The sequence below is a fragment of the Phasianus colchicus genome, chromosome 1 (genome assembly GCF_987193195.1).
Source record: "Phasianus colchicus chromosome 1, bPhaCol1.hap1.1, whole genome shotgun sequence".
Taxonomy (NCBI): domain Eukaryota; kingdom Metazoa; phylum Chordata; class Aves; order Galliformes; family Phasianidae; genus Phasianus; species Phasianus colchicus.
Window position 1 is genome coordinate 170,791,259 of NC_143436.1, and position 16,383 is coordinate 170,807,641.

The following is a 16,383-nucleotide window of genomic DNA, read 5'->3' on the forward strand; positions in this document are numbered from 1 at the left end:
TTTTTTCTGAGAGGGAAAGGAGAAAATCAAAACGTTTTGACTTGATACTTGAAATAAACCTCTTTTGTTTGTTTAGAGATTTCTAATTTTAGAGGCTGACCTAGCCTTAATTAAAAAAAAAAAAAACTACTAATAAAGTACTTCCCCTTCCTCTTTCCACTCCCCAGGAAAACAAAAGGCTTTGTATTTACTTTTGTTTGAAAGAAACCTTTTGTTAGATTGAAGTATTGAAGTGGTTTGTTTTGGGTGGAGACACTAAGAATTATTTGGTTTCGGTCAACCCCAAACAATTTTTGTCAAGTGAGTTGAAAAAAACCAATTATTTGCTTAATTTTTGTCATGAGTTTGAGCACTGGTGCTGCAAGCATGCAAAAAAATATTTTGTGTTGTATATCGGCAGGACATGAATGTCTTCATTGGCAACTTAGCCAAACATCTTCTATGAAGGAAAGAGCATTTGTTGAACAGTTGTGGGAATGAGATGGAGTTGCATGCTGTAAAAAGAAGTCTATTCTTTCCTTTGAGCCTTTTGAGATCTACAGCCCGATGCAGCCTTGGGACATTCTCTTGTGGATGTGAGATATACAGGCAATGCCCACTGGGATGGAATCCAGGCTGGCTTTGTCTGAAACAAACCCTGGGCATCAGCAAAGAAAGTGAACAGACCCACTGGGTGTTGATGAACCCGCAATACAAATGCAGGACTTAGATTCATTTTTGGTCAGAAGTTGCCTCAGAATTACTTTCAGGGAACTCTATAGCAGTGTCTGTACAATGGAGTTTTGTCTTTCATTTGTAATTCAGCCTATGGTAGATGATAGCACATTTAGAACACTGGAGGAATATCCACCATATTCTTATTTTGAAAGATGTTTAACTGGTCTTTAAGTGAAAAACATGGCTTATCGCAAACAAATTGGGTACACACCTGCATTTCCTATGACTTCAAGATGTCACGCAGTGACAGGAAACAACTGTAATGTGTACAAATGGAGTTTTGAAGAAAAGCTGAAGAAATGCAAGGGTCCCAGGTTCTTTACCACTGAACAACTCATACAGCATGTTTAGTATTGGAGACAGCTGAGTTATCCCTGCAGAATTAAAGCACAAAATGTCTGCAGATTTTCATATCATACATATGTTCAGTATCAATATTTAAGGCTTAGACAGTAGAAACATATTACAGAAATGCACACACAGAGAAAGGGAAAAATTGATCACTGCCTTATGAACTGAAACTCTTACAGTCCAAAGCACAGCTGTGCAGTTTCTAGTTTGATATGGCCTGGCACCACACATCTGCTAGATGCTGGAAGTGCCAACTTGTCTTTTAAATGCCAATCTGATCGTTAGAAATGCTCACTGCTGTTGTGCCAAGATTTCATGCTCAGTGCTCTGCTCACCTAAGCTGTTTTCATGGAATCATAGAATCGTTTGAGTTGGAAGAGACTCCTAAAGACCATCTGGTCCAACTCCCCTGTGATGAGCCAGGACACCCACACCTTGATCAGGTGCTCAGAGCCCCATCTAGCCTGACCTTGGGTGTCCAGGGATGGGGCATTCACCACCTGTGCCAGTGCCTCACCATCCTGCCACTGCACACCATCCATCTGCAGCCCCGGATCCCACCTGCCTGTGAAGCTCAGCCCTGTCTGCATGAGTCCTCCTAACAACCCACTTGCACAATTTAATGCAGGTGAGGACTTTCTCTTAGTTATTTGTGGCTTAAGTTTTGTTTGAATGCCACCTGTCCCAAACGGCTGCAGATGTGTAAATAGATTTAAGTGTTCCCACTTCCTTCAGAGACCGTTTTCTTCCCCAGATTTGGCTTTCTTATTGCAGAGCAGCCGTTTACTTCTCTGTGCCTTTGGAGAAAGTTGGATTTCCAGCTTCTAGGGAAGTTATAAATCTTGGCAACACATATCACAGTGTTTGGAGAAAGATAAAATCTTCTCTTTCCACAGGTGATTTTCTGTAACCCATCAATTCTGCACTTTATTGAATGACTTGGTACTAAAAGCCAACGAGCAGTAATTTTAAAACATTGCTGTTAAACAGGAACTTTTGAGCCCATCAAAGCCACAAGGGAATTAGAGTACCCCAGTTTTCAGGCTAAAATAATTGCAAATATATATTGGAAAAGCTCAATTCTAAGTATATGTCACATATCACCTAATTTCTTCTGTGAAAAAATTCCTTTCCTTTCTTGTTAATTCAATGCATGGCACAGTGTGAGGTATACCTCCTTAACCCCTTTTCTGTCTTGTGTCATTATATCTTTTACAGGCTCATTTCACCAAGATACCAGTGCAATAATTTGAAATATGCCTCTAATTAGACATAGATGGGACGTGGAGTTGCTCAGCGCTGTCTACCTGTTATACTGTTTAGCAGTTAAATGGTTAAAGTTATTAAAAGGAGCTGGCAAGCTTCTTGTGGCAAATTCACTGGAAATATATTTATTTTTACTATGGAACCAAGCCCACATAAAATGTCTTGAGAGAATCTGCTTGTGAAAACCTGGGTTAATACTGAGAAAAACAAAATGAGAGTGATAGCATGAATCAGGCTCCGAAGTTTTGTTAGAGCACGATCTCTTTAAATTAGTTAAAAACTTCACTTTAATAAGAGCAAACTTTCAAACCATCACAGCCTTATCCAGAACAACATGAAAAGATTTATTTCAGATTAAAATGCAATAGAAATCGCACCAGCATTTTTTTTCAGGCTCCACATTTTGTCTTGTGCACGAGCTGGAGCTTCTCCTGGAGGGGAGCACAGAGGCAGCAGCCAGCCCCAGAGCACCACAGCCCAGCCAGCAAGCACCCTGAGCTGTTGTTTCCCACCACGATATTGGGCATCAAACCTCCCCCTCCTCCTCTGGTTTTCCTGCAGGTTTTCTGCATCCGCAGCCCGTGTCGAAGCAATTTTCAAAAGACCAAAACCTTTTTGCTGGGTAGAGGCCGTGTGGTATCAACCACTCCTGGATGGTCAAATTGAGTTCTCCTTCTCAACACAAGGAGCTAAATGTCACCCTAAATGTGATGGAGACTGACTGAAGAGGAACAGATGTTCAATCATCCCAGGGCCTTCCTCCTGTGGTGGGAGACTGTTTTACAGCAGACTCGTCTGATTCCCCACTTCTTGAGCTGTGCCTACTGCTGGAGTGCAGGCTTGCTCTCTTGAAGATGCACACCAGTTTGCCGCGACGAACTTCATCTTCTCACAGTTTCAGTGAGATAAAGAGCAAATGAAGCAAGTAAACCATTACCAAGACATGATACTCATCCCAGACCCCTGACTGCCTTTTATTTGTCTTATCGGAGAAGTAATGGTTGTGCACGATCTTATATGAACACAGGGGAAAGGGTGAGGAGTACAGGACTTTGCGTGCTGATGCAGAGCTCTTACAGGAACCCCAGGGTTTTCAAATGAGAAAGTGCTTAGAGGCAGTTTATGTAGCCAAAAATGAGGTGGTAAATGGTTGTACTGGGGCCAATATGGGGGCAAGTTGGCGTGCCTATTTATAGGGCTGCAGTGCTGTCGAGCTATTTGATACATCTGTGGTTCTGTGTGGGAAAGCCCGTGAGAGGTTTGGGTGAAAACGTGAAGCTCTTAAGGATTTTAATATGATTTGTACTGCCATTTAATTTTTAATAAAAATTGGAATAAAGTTGTGATGAAATAGCCATTGTGAGTGGGAGATTCTACTTTTAACATGAAATGAAACAGTTCCCACAGTGGGCTAAGATAGGTTTTACAATAGCAAGGTATGCACCTCTCCCTCAGATATATAGGATAACGGGTTCAATCAAAATGGAAAAATGGAAGGTATAGATTTAAAAAAAATAAAATCTGCTGCGTAGTCAGTAGTTCCATGTTTTGGAAGAAATTGCTGAGCTTCTGGCATCCTTAAATAATACCCTTTTCACATGATAGTTACACTGCTCCAAAGACAGTATAATAAACCACGCCAAAAATTCTTCTGTTTCGTTTGCATGAAATTGAACTGACAGATATACCTGTCTATATTACGTCCAAGAAAATGTCTTGTTAGAAACGTGTGAAAATATATTATATGACAGATGCTGAAAATGTTTCAGATACAGCAATAAATTGATTGTGGTTTCTGGACCAGATGTGAACTCTGTTTAAAATTCATCATGCTGGTCTCTATTCTAGCTCTGCTCTTAAATAAATGCAGAGAAGTGGCTTTGCTTTTCAATGAAACCCATTTTAAGAATAGAAGAGCTTCTTTCCATCTAATAAAGAATAGTAAGGCTGGCATCCACAGAACATGTATTAAAAGCACAAACTGAACTACGAAAGACCTGTGCCAGTTCTCAGTTTTTGCTTGATTAATGTGCATGAAAGTGCTTGGCATGTCAAAGCCCCTGAAACTAAGAAGACTGCAATGTACATTATTTTCAGTTTAGAGGGAGATTCACAACCCCAGTGTAACCAAGGAGGGAAAAGAGCATGGGTTTTTAAGGAATAACGTTGTTCAAAGGAGAAGGACCCAGTCTCAAAGGTGCTGCAGACATGACTGGGTGCCTAGAATGGTGTGTGTTTCCCAAAGCCTCTACTTTGTAGTCATATGTTCCTTCTTCCTTCTTCCTCGCTTTCGGCAGACAGCTTGGGAGCTGCACTACCCAGATGGGTGATCGAGGCTGCTGGAGTCAGGTGCTCAGGATGCCCCTTCCATCCACAGGCACCTATGAACGCTAGTCCAGAAAGCTGATCTGCTAGGGCTGGAAAGAGCAAGAAGGAAATAGTAGGCAGATGGATGTCCATGAGATGTTCCAGCCAGCTCCTGCTACATTTTCTCCGGAGATGGTGGAGTATCCTTTTGCATTAGTGTCCTCATCTGAGAAGCAGAAAGCTCCCTGGGGAGAGGAGATCCTGATTTTCCCTCTCTTTGCTGCTTCCTGGGAAGAGGAAGGTGCTTTAGGTCAGTGCTGGTTGTGCCTATGTCCTCTATGGTCTGTGACGTTATTTTGCTTTGCAGCACTGCACCTTTCTTGTAATCTGTCAGGCAGGCTGCTCATCTTTGCAATGTCAGATGTTAAGAACATAATGTAGATTTGATGATCACTCCTCCATATCTTTTAATTACAGATAAGTTTTTCTCGTCATTCACTGACAAATCATAGAATCATAGAATCATTTGAGTTGGAAGGGATCCTTTAAGGCCATCTTCTCCAACTCCCCTGCAATGTGCAGGGACACCTACAGCTCGATCAGGTGCTCAGAGCCCCATCCACCCTGACCTTGAATGTTTCCAGAGATAGGGCATCCATCACCACTCTGGACAACCTGTGACAGTGCCTCACCACCCTCACAGTAAAAAGTCTTATCTCTTCATTTCTTCCTTAAGGGAAGACAACTTCCTAGTCTCCTACCCTAAAGGAATATATATGAGGTGGGAAGAAAAAAAACACTCATAGATATTTCCCAATAAGCTAAAGGATACTCAAGGCTGTCGTTTGATGTACTATTAGAGTTTCATTAATTTCTCTCTAATGTCAGATAAATATTTAATAAATTCATATATAATATGTCTGGTGTTCACTAGGAAAATATTTAGCATTATTTATATACTAAGGTCATCTGACATAGTAAATATTGATTAAGTGTAAATTATACTGCTATCCACCTTATTTTTCTTTTAGTTTTGCACTGAAAAAATATTCCACAAACCATGCAAAACCTCATATTTCAAAAGATCTGTAGTTGTGATAGGTTGTGTCAGAACTGCTTCTTGATATGTGTACGTTGAAATTTATTTTCTGATGTGTATCTGCAACTTCTCTGTATAATCACAACAACGCTCTTATCCTGTGGTGCCTTCCAGTTGTCTGAGCTGTCTGACCGTAAACATTCCCAATGCTGGACTGCCTCTTGGTTAAATATATGCACAGTGCTCTAACCCAGCAAAAACCTTGGGCTGCCATAGATGGAGCTTCTCTCCTCTCTGTAACTTGTAATCATATTGCAACCCAGAATTCCTGATTAAATTACAGTTGTTATGTGGGTTGAACTGGAGGGTTTTCTGAGTTTTCTGCCCTTTTACTGCACAGCTAACACTGCCAGTTTATTTCATTGAGCATCGTGAATCTTGTCACTGGCCTATAACCTCTCAAGGTTATAGGTTAAAGATAGTAGTTAAAGTGAATATTTTTGGCTGTTCTTATGTTTGATGTGAGGTATAAGAATCTTTAAGATCCACGTGCCCTGGTTTCTTTCAGAAATATCTTTTACTTTTTTTTAAATAGCAGCAAGCAAATTAACAAAAGCAAAATAGGAATTGTTCAGAAGTTACACAAGCCAGGAGCTGGACCTTTAGGAATAGCAATGCATACAGCAAAACTCATGTTAAAATCATGTCATTTGGCAAGATATTTTTCCTATTTATGAAAAGATAGCTACAATCCTATCCACAAAACCACCACTGCCCAGAATAGGATTGAAGTCATGATTGATCAAATGTGAGGCCAAGAAGCCTGGCCATCTTCTGACTTAACAAAAACAAATGCTTTCAACGTGTAGACTGAAACCCAGCCTCTAAACAGTCCTTTATGCATCCTGCTTCATCCAAACAGCCCTGAAGAGGGTTAGTTGTAATGGAAATGCTGACACAAGCTTAGCTGAAGTGATGCTGTAAGACACTGCTATGCTAATATAAGCGCTGCACTCTAAGAAAACATATTGAGGTAGTGATGCATATTTTTCTCAAAAAAAAATTGCCAAGAGAACAAAGGTCATATGTCACATGGATGCCAATGTTTGTTTATAAAAAAAAAGATGCAGTTTGTCCTGTAAGTGACATGTATGCACAGTGCTTCACAAGGACACACATTTTACCCCCTTTTAGTAAAATAAGCTCTTTAAAAAGAACAACAACTCTTTGGTGGTCCTGTCCCAGTGAGGCAAAGATTGCTGTTGTTCTCTTTTTTCAAACGCTGTTCATTTTCTTTTGGAAGAGATAATGACTGCTACCAGCAGTTACACAGATGGACACAAACTGCTCAGAGGGACAAGGAATCCCTTCATAATCTGGTACTTTTTGCAGATGAGCACTTTCTGTGCTTCTACCAATGCTGAGGTTAAAGACGTTGCCCAGAAGGGGCAGGGAAACCTGACTTGGCTCCATGGCATCCTTTCCAGCAGGAAATCTGGGTGTTTTTCTGCAATCTCTTAATGCTGAACGATTTCCTCCAAGCACATGTCAAAGTCTCCCTTTCTGTTCATCTTTTTTGGGGGGCTAAAAAATATATGCAGATGTTGCCCTTTCCAAACTAACTTCTCCAGAAGGATGCTTTACTATCTTCACTGCCCACTTTAACATAGCTTGTTAGGTCTTTTTCTTCTAAGTGCTTTTATATCTCTCCATTGGAGAGTAATGAAAGGGTTTATACAATCAACATCATATGCAGCAACCCCAGAATGCTATTCCTAATTAGATGCAGCTGCTCAGTATTCTGTGGATATGGGCTGCAGAGAGGTTTGACTTCTTCTTCAGCCAAGCTTCAACCTTTCTTATACCAAGCAGGTTCAGGCCTGTGGAACACTGGACCGAAGTGTGGACCTTTGGGATGGATGATCTCTCTGCAGTTGCAGCTGAAGCTTCAAAAAAAGTGAGATGAAACAACAAAATCCATCCATGAGATTGGAGTCATCATCTAATGAATCACAAACCTATGGGCCTGTAGAGCTCTGTGTGCATGAGAGCCACTTCCAAAACTTGTAATGTTGTCCTAATCCCCTCATGCAATCACAAACTCAATGGGGCATTTGCTGAAAGTGTGAGACAGCCAGGTGTGACTTGCAGTTCTGTCTGGGTGGCTCCAAATTCACTCTTTCAACTCCAATGAGCCTATTCACCACCACATATCACAGGGAGAGATTCTCCTGGTCTCTCCTGGGGACCAGATATCACTTGCTTTTGGGTCATGCCTGGGATGTCTGAAGGAATGTTTCTGAAACCCTCTCATGAAAGTGAGTGAGGAGCTGTAGATTTAAATTCCTTCAGAAAAAGAGAGAGAAAAAGAACTGAATTTGGATTACTCATATGCTGGACTCTTTGACTGCTGGGTTGTGGGATAGGAAAGGGATGAAATGAATGACCTGCCTGGCCTTTTGTTCCTTCTTCTTTTCATTCAGGTGGCTGAAAATGGAACTGTGAGGTGCTTAATAAAAGTGAAGGACACTTTTCAGTTTCCTCCATCCCTTTGTGTCTCAAGAAAATGATTTAGGTTCATCTGAGCTAAAGTTTTGAAAACCTTTTCTGGTTCGGCAGCCAAGCCCAAATGTTGGCCACTTGCACCGCTATTGCTTTGTGAGGGAGAGTGCTTCCTGGGGACTGGCTGACTGCAGCACCGTGTGAGTGCTGCCAAGAGCACCAGCAGTAGGCCTCTCTAGAACAGATTGAATTATTGACCTCAAAATATGCTATTTCTAGCCACAACGGTGTCCTCTATTCAGCAGCTCAATTAAAACAAAAGCATAGGTTTCAGGAGAAAGGGCAAATTGCCGATGTTTGCTTACGTGGAGGTAGCAGGACACAGGCTCCTGGCTTGTGGCTGTTTCTATGATTTGGAGGTCTTGCAGGACAAGCTCCTTCCAGATCAACCCATGCTCAAGAACATACTGCTGTGAGTTGGTATAAAACCTGCGTGGGTCAGGTGGGGTGATCTCATCACCAGGACGTCTCAACCCCATCCAGCAGATGTTGGTCAGGGTGACTGCCTGTCTTATAGCATTCCCTCTTCCTCTCCTTGGGGATATGGGGAGCTATGGGCATGGTGGCAGAGTCTTGCATGGGGTCATGTGTTTTTGCCAACTTCTCTTTTCTTCCATGGAAGTTGTTTTGGATTTTTAAGAGCAAAAAGGAGCTAAACAAGTGTACACTTGTGTATAGCAACAGTAGAAATGAGATTTCTCAAGCCCTCTAGTTTTTTGGGTGGTCTCTTGCATGCTTTGAGGTCTGCCTGTAGGAAATGATCGCAGCTGAGTTTTTGTCCTGATGTAAATAATTCTAATGTATCAGAGTTGTGCTTGCTAGCCACTCTTCTTCCTATAGCTTCAGGTGAGCTTTTAGATGTCACAGTCCATGCTCACTGTTTCAGGAAAGCCTGAGACTGTGAACATGAACCGTTTTGGGAGGGCAATGTAGAAAGTTAAGAAAAAGTTTAATACGGTTTGTTAATCTGTACTACTGAGGAAGATTTTATTCAGTTTTGAGCTGGAGTTTTGGAAGGGCTGACAGCTTCATGTCTGTGTGGACTGCTATGCTGAGGTCTTGCTGCAAGATGATGAAGGAATGAGGAACCCGTGCCAAAACACTGTTAGCCAGGATGTCCTGGGTAAACAGAGATTTTTAGAAAGTGTTATTTATAAAAGTTAGCAAGTGAAACCATTGCATCAGTGAGGAATTCAACAACGCTGTTAAATTACCAGAGTGAACTGACCAGTCGTGCATGTGGGCATATCTTCAACTAAACGATACTAGGCGGGGCTGCAAACTCTCCAAAATACTGTTATTTTCTACCTCAGATAACCTCCAGTCCTTTAAAAATATCTATTGCTGAAAATAAGACCTCAGATAACCTTCGTCCTTGGATAACCCACATAAAATCAAAGGCGAGGGACTGATAGGAGAAAGGGGATTTGGAAATAAACTTGTCCTCATATTGCCCACACATGTGAGTAACATACTGCTGCTGACTAGTGGCAATTTTTACAAATAACCCATATGTTATATGCATGGAAAAAGAGTGCTTTCCTTTGCTTAGCATCATGGTCACTGTCTTCCTGGTTTAACCTGGAGTGTGCATGGTTGACTGATTCCCTGTGGAGTTGTGGATACTGCTGGCTGTGATGTTCTTACTACTGGATTCCTTAGCTAGGGGCTCATGCATTAATCTGAGTGGGATTCAAACAATCTTCATGAAAACCTAGGGAAGGTGGGAGTGGATGAGCCTCCGAAAAGTGTCCCCCAATGGTTTGAGCCCTTCTGAGAGGACTTCTGTCACTGCTACAGGGAATAGTGGTCTCTTAGCTGACAGTGAAGTTTTAAAATATGGGTTTGGAGTGACTTCTGCTACCACAGGAGATGTCAAAAAGTCACAGAGATTACCCTTGATAGCCATATCAGTGTTGCACCTCAGGCTGCAGCCAAACTTCAGAGCAAAGTAAGGAAGAAATAAACCAGAGAGAAATCATGCAGCCAGCTGCACACCTGGAGGAAAAATCCAACACTTAGAGGTGGCTGCAGGTGAACAGCTGGAGCCCTTGATTATACAATTTGATTATGGTCAAAGGAGCTTTTGATAGTCCTTGATGAGAGAATACACTGCCCACTAGGGAAAGAGGGGGCCTGTCAATTGATGAACGGTGTCAGAAGAAAGCATCTGTGTTGTATGCAAACGTCCCTGGATGTGCATGGTCTTTTCTGCAATGCAGGCAGGTTGTCCATAGCAATTGGTAAATAGTTCAGCTAAGTGCAGGGGCACAGAGGTTTGATAAAGCGGTTTGCTGCCCCAGATACTTCCTCTGGGTGGGATTTGGCAGCTCTAATTGAGGCTGCGAGTAAGGTTTAAATTCATTCATCGGACAATAGAAACCTGAGCCAAAGCTAACATAGAGTTTTATGCTCATTTACAGACCTCTACAGACTAAAGGGTTCATAAAGGAGTTCACTGATACCTTGTTGACAATGGTGATGAAATACTCTGACTTGTCATCCTGGGAGATTTCAACACACACATCGACAAGATTGCAGATATAAAGTCTCACAAACTCACCTCCTGGCTTTCCTCCCAAACACTCTCCTGGTATTTCTACACTTACAATTAAAGTCTGACTCAAAAGGTCTCCTTTGCTGGGTCTGAGTGACATGTGTCACCCCAACAGCAAATTTCATCAGGCTGCACGCAGCAGCAAACTGTGTTTGGTGAAGGCTCCATGCGTGGCAGTGCCAGGAAGAAGTTGGCAGCCAGGACCATGGGGTAAAATTATGCTGAGGTCTTCAGCCTGATTCCTGCAGAGAAGAGGTAGCCACAATCAACCACAGAGCTGAACTCCTGAAGCTCTACTAGTTCTACTTCACCTGGGGACTAAAGTGTGTGTCTTCATTTGGCCTAAGCCAAATGATGACCTTTAGGTCACTTCTCATTATCAGTGTCAGTCATCGTCTCTGATTCAATACATTTGCTCTTTGTTCTTTTCTAGACTGAATGTCAATAAGGGGGACCATCCCCAGGGGCGGTCTTGAACCTGAGGCAAGCAAAACATTTGGTCCTCACAGGTACTTTGGCTCTTCAGGTCTTCCTGCTGCCAATCACTCTCCTTGTTGCTCCTTTACACGTCTGTGTGGTTACTCCAGCAGGCAGTGGCGATGGCTGGAAGGACTACAGAAGGGTACATTAGGTGAGGTTAGCTAAGGAGGTACCAAGCTGATGTAGAGGAGTAGCAGCATGAAGGGAAGTCATGTTGGTATTGGTGGGCTTGGAGAGCAATGCTTCCTCTGACGTGATGAGAATCTGGGAAGATCTTCCTGGTCCACATAGGTCCTATGAAGTCCCAAAGGCATTTCATTCCTTCTACCTGTCTTGATGCCTTGGAGTTGCCACTGTGCTAGGCTGGAGAGGAGGATGAAGCGGAAAGCTTGGGGCAGAAACCAGGATGGGAATGCTGGAAACACCACTTGTCATTGTGACTCTTGCTTCATCTTTGGGGATGTGGCTTAAAAGGTCAAGGAGTCTTCCTTATCAGCAACAGCAAAAAAGTAAAAAGTTCTTTATCCTCCAGCAGGAAGACCTCCAGCAGAGGCAGTTACTGAGAGAAGGCAGCACGCATGCAGCCATGAATCACACACAAGAACTCAAGGAATTCACTAACGCTTGGCTGGGTGTGCAACCAAGAGGGGGTGAATAGTGGTAGAGGTTCGTTACCTTTTAACATGTATTTTCTTCATTTCCAAACCACTCACAACCTTTGGGAGATATTTCTTGGCAGAAAACCATACTTAGCTCCTGCCCACACAAGCTCTTACAGATAAATTTGAAATTAAACAACACTCAGCTATAGATACTCCCTCCCTTCCTTCCTTCCTTCCTTCCTTCCTTCCTTCCTTCCTTCCTTCCTTCCTTCCTTCCTTCCTTCCTTCCTTCCTTCCTTCCTTCCTTCCTTCCTTCCCCTTTCTTTTTATTTCTTCCTTTCCTTCCTTCTTTCCTTTCTTTCTTTCTCTCTTTCTTTTTCTTTTTCTTTTTCTTTTTCTTTCTTTCTTTCTTTCTTTCTTTCTTTCTTTCTTTCTTTCTTTCTTTCTTTCTTTCTTTCTTTCTTTCTTTCTTTCTTTCTTTCTTTCTTTCTTTCTTTCTTTCTTTCTTTCTTTTTCTTTCTCTCTTTCTCTCTTTCTTCTCCCTTAAAAAAAAAAAAAATCTGGAGTAACAAATTTGCTCATGAGGTAGTGAGCATGATTTCCATGATTTCCTCATTTTAACTTCAATGTGTTTTTTTTGTTCCTGACTGTTTTGGTTTCCTAGTGAACAGCCACGGATCCTTTGTGCTGCCCTGCTACTGCAGGGGTAACTACAGACAACCAAACCTAGTTACTGAAACTTCAATGAGGAAAGAATTCTTTTGCTTCTTGTTGACAGAGATTTCTTGTTGCTAGTCAATTAGGCCTTTTACATGATCATCAGAACAAAGCTGTTAGCTTGAAAAAAAATGCAGATTTTAAAAATTACTTCCTTGAAAACATTTAGCCACCATTCCCAAAATCAGTGAATCTTGTCTCACAGGTGCAGTTACCAAGAGCATTTTTTTCTGTTTTTATTTTCATCCAAGCATAACAGAACTTGACTCTAGATCACATACCTTCTGTTACTGAAATCTGAGTAATGCATTAAGTAATGGATGAATCTGTCTGGATTGACTAATGTGGTTACAAGAGTTTATACCGATTTGAGATGCATGAATCTGGATTGAGAAGAGCTGGTTTTAATAAAGTGCAGATAGAAACCTCCTGGGGATGTGCTATGGGAAAGGGTCTGTGAAGGTACCCATACTCCCCACCTCTATGTTCCATGCATCTACTTTGCCTTTTCTCTCTCCCTCTCTTTTCCTTTTTTTTTGGTCATTTTTCCTGGAGCACTGCCTAAAGGAATGAATTGAGCCTGTTAGGTCCTTGGTGTTGTGATGTTTATGGCCCCAATAGTGTGATGATTGTTTTATGATATTTGTGTTTTGGCATCAGTGATGTGATGTTTGCACTGCAATGTTGTCATCCAAGGAGGGCATGGCCATGGCTGCATTACATATATGTATTCTCTATGCGGTATAAAACACACAAATAAATCATACAAATACTGCGTGCCTGGGGCGTATGATTGGGAGCCTTCGTGCTGCAAACAAGTGATTATGAGGAACATGAAATCACATGGACAGATGTGGAACAGCTGTGGATGGCTGGTGGACCAGCAGCACTGCTGGAACCCTGTGATTTGCCATCCAGAAAAGGTGCCTGCTCTTTACCTGCACCTTCAGGAAACACTCCTTGGCAAGATGGAGGGCGGCCCTAAGGACTGATGGCTTGGGCATGGTGGCACTTCTGTGTGGGTGTGGAAGTGGACACCAAAATGAACACGAAGCAGTGGGGTACTGCTGTGCTGCTCGGTACCCCAAGAAACAAGGTGCCCCTCAGAGCTTGAAGGATGAAGTCCTTGCCCAGTATCATGCTGGTCCTCTTTCAGGGGCTGCTGGAGTTGGGGCAGATTAACAGATGTAGAACCAAAGAAGCAAAAATGCAGCCTGAGGGTCAAAAGACACTGCATTTCATCAGAGGAAAAGAGTTTCTCACAAATACTGTAACTACTTGGTGCTCACAGATATATAAACCGCAATATTTTTTTTTGAGTAATTTTCCTCCCACTTCCCCACTAAGCCACCAGACAAGATACTGCTTCCCCGCTTATCTTGTAAGTCAAGTGTGACCCAAGTTTCTGCAACAGTGACCACATGTGAGAACTGCATTTCATATTTCTTTCTTTCTTTAAAAAAACTATTGTTATCAAACTTTTGTAACTGCTTTCTATTTTGGTCCCTGTTGTGTAATCTGCAAATACCAGACACCTGGTCCCATCCACAGGGTAGATATAAATGTCTTTCTTGAGCTAAGCTGTGTTTTTTGCTTGATCTGTCGGCACTCTTACCACATACGCTACAACAAACCAAGTGCCTTTGTTTTCCTAAGGCAATACTGCCCCAGGCTGTCCTTCCAGTAGACATTATTTTTTTTTGTTGTTGTTTGGATAAAAGGGTGTCATCACTCATTGACTGTATGAATATGATTCAGCCCTATCTCTTCACATTCAGGGTCCAGCCATCATAAATACTTGGCTTTACAGCATACCATATGCGCATTCAGATAGATGACAATGGGCCAAATTCCGCCCCGACATGAATCTGCTTCAATCCTGTTAATGCTGGAGGAATTGTGGGGAGTCTATTTGGAGGAAAGTATGATCTCCATTCAGTCCTATTTCAGTGCATGCTTTCTCTGAAGATAATGAGATGTAAGAGCGCCAGCCACTGTGTGGAGTTACTCTCAAATCAACAACAAACAATAAAAATAGTTAAGTAAACTTATCTTCCATTACGTCTTTCTGTTAACACAGGATCACACATGCCTGTGTATACTTAACACATCACAGATACATTTATAAGCAAGAAATGGGGTGATTTCACCCCTCGATGATCGAGAAGACTGAATTTGAGACCTCTGCATAGAAAAACATGGATCTTTGTGTTAAATTCTTAGCTCTGTTATCTCAAAGCCATGAAGATGAAAAAACTACAGTGAAACAGGACCAGAGCATGAGTCCAATGTCTGCACTGCAGCTTCAGTATTCCCTCCTGCCCTATCTTTTGACACAAAGAAACCTGATGGTACCCGCCTGGTGGCAATGGTTGTGTGTCCCAGCCAATTCCTACTTCAGGCCAGGCCGCTGCAGCATGTGTGCCACTCGCTGGCTGTTGAGGTCACTTCACAATCCTTGTAGATGAGCTGGCAGAAGAAGAGTTGAAAGTTTCACAGTGCATGGGCTGTATTTATAATACTGAGATTTAAAAGAAAAACAACATAAAAAACTTGGAAAAAAGTGTTCCCTAAATGTATCTTCCAGCACATTCTGGAATGGCAAGGGTCTAAGCTGCAGCCTATTGAAGTAAATGTGATTTTTTCCCACTGCCTTCCTTGAACTCTGAGTTTCTTCTTATCAGGGAAGCTCCTTAGCATTCCTGTTGTTTGGCTCCGGGTGAGTAGCCTACATTTTGCATGCTCACATGAATTTACTAGAAGTGTACTTTTAAAACTTTACCGCTACTTATCCATTCATCCCTTCTCCACTGAAATAAGATTGCAATTTCTCCTCTTCTAGGATGGCTGCATAAGGGCAGGGATACTGCTGAAAAGCAGTGAAAAATTGCAAGCAGTCAGCATCCACTAGGGCCTCTCTCCCCTCTGAAACATCAGGTTTGTTAGGAGAGTTTTGCCTGTAAAGCACAGACTGGTGGATGTGATGGCCTCTCTCTGCCCTTCAGTTTCACCACTCTCTGATTTTCCGGAGTCCCTTTAGTGTACAGCTGTGTCCCACACTGGATTTCTGCCAGCTCAAGGGAGAAGTGGAGATACAGGAAGATTCCTAAGACACATAAAAATACTTTGACTGCAGTGATTTAACTTCATGTTGGGTTTATTTAATGATAGTGAGAGTACGGTGTAAATCCTCGCCTTTTTTTCTTTTTTCTTTTCCTGGAAAAAAACTCCTAGAATTTGTTGCAATAGAGCTAAAAGATATGGAGAGATACAGGATACGAGTGACTTTAAAATAATTCCTCACAACATCTGTTAACACTGAGACGAGCTAATGTTACTTTATTTCATGAACTAAGGAAGTGGAAAAGAGCCTTAAGGAAAACACATTAGGATAGGCTTAAGGAAGAACGTAGAGCACATGGTGGCACATGGGTAAGGAGGCCTGGATTACCTCCGTTAATAACTCACCCTACACATTTTCTTCTAATCTATTCATTTCCATATTTACCTTAAATCTCTTTACGTAAGAATTTCCTAGATCTATCTGTGGCTTTCCAGCATATTAGAAGGTTTCTGTTTGGTGTGGAAGGATTTGTGATCAGCCAAACTTTTCATGGCCCTTTGGGAAATGTGTTAGGGAGTCTTCCTGACATCAAAATTTATTTTAAGGAAAGCTTGTCCTAACAGTCAGAAAAGCCTCTAAAAGCTCATCTGTTGAGCCTTGAAAGCCTTTTAGAGGCTAGCCCAATGCCCACTGAAGCCAGCAGAAAGGCTCCCAGTGATTT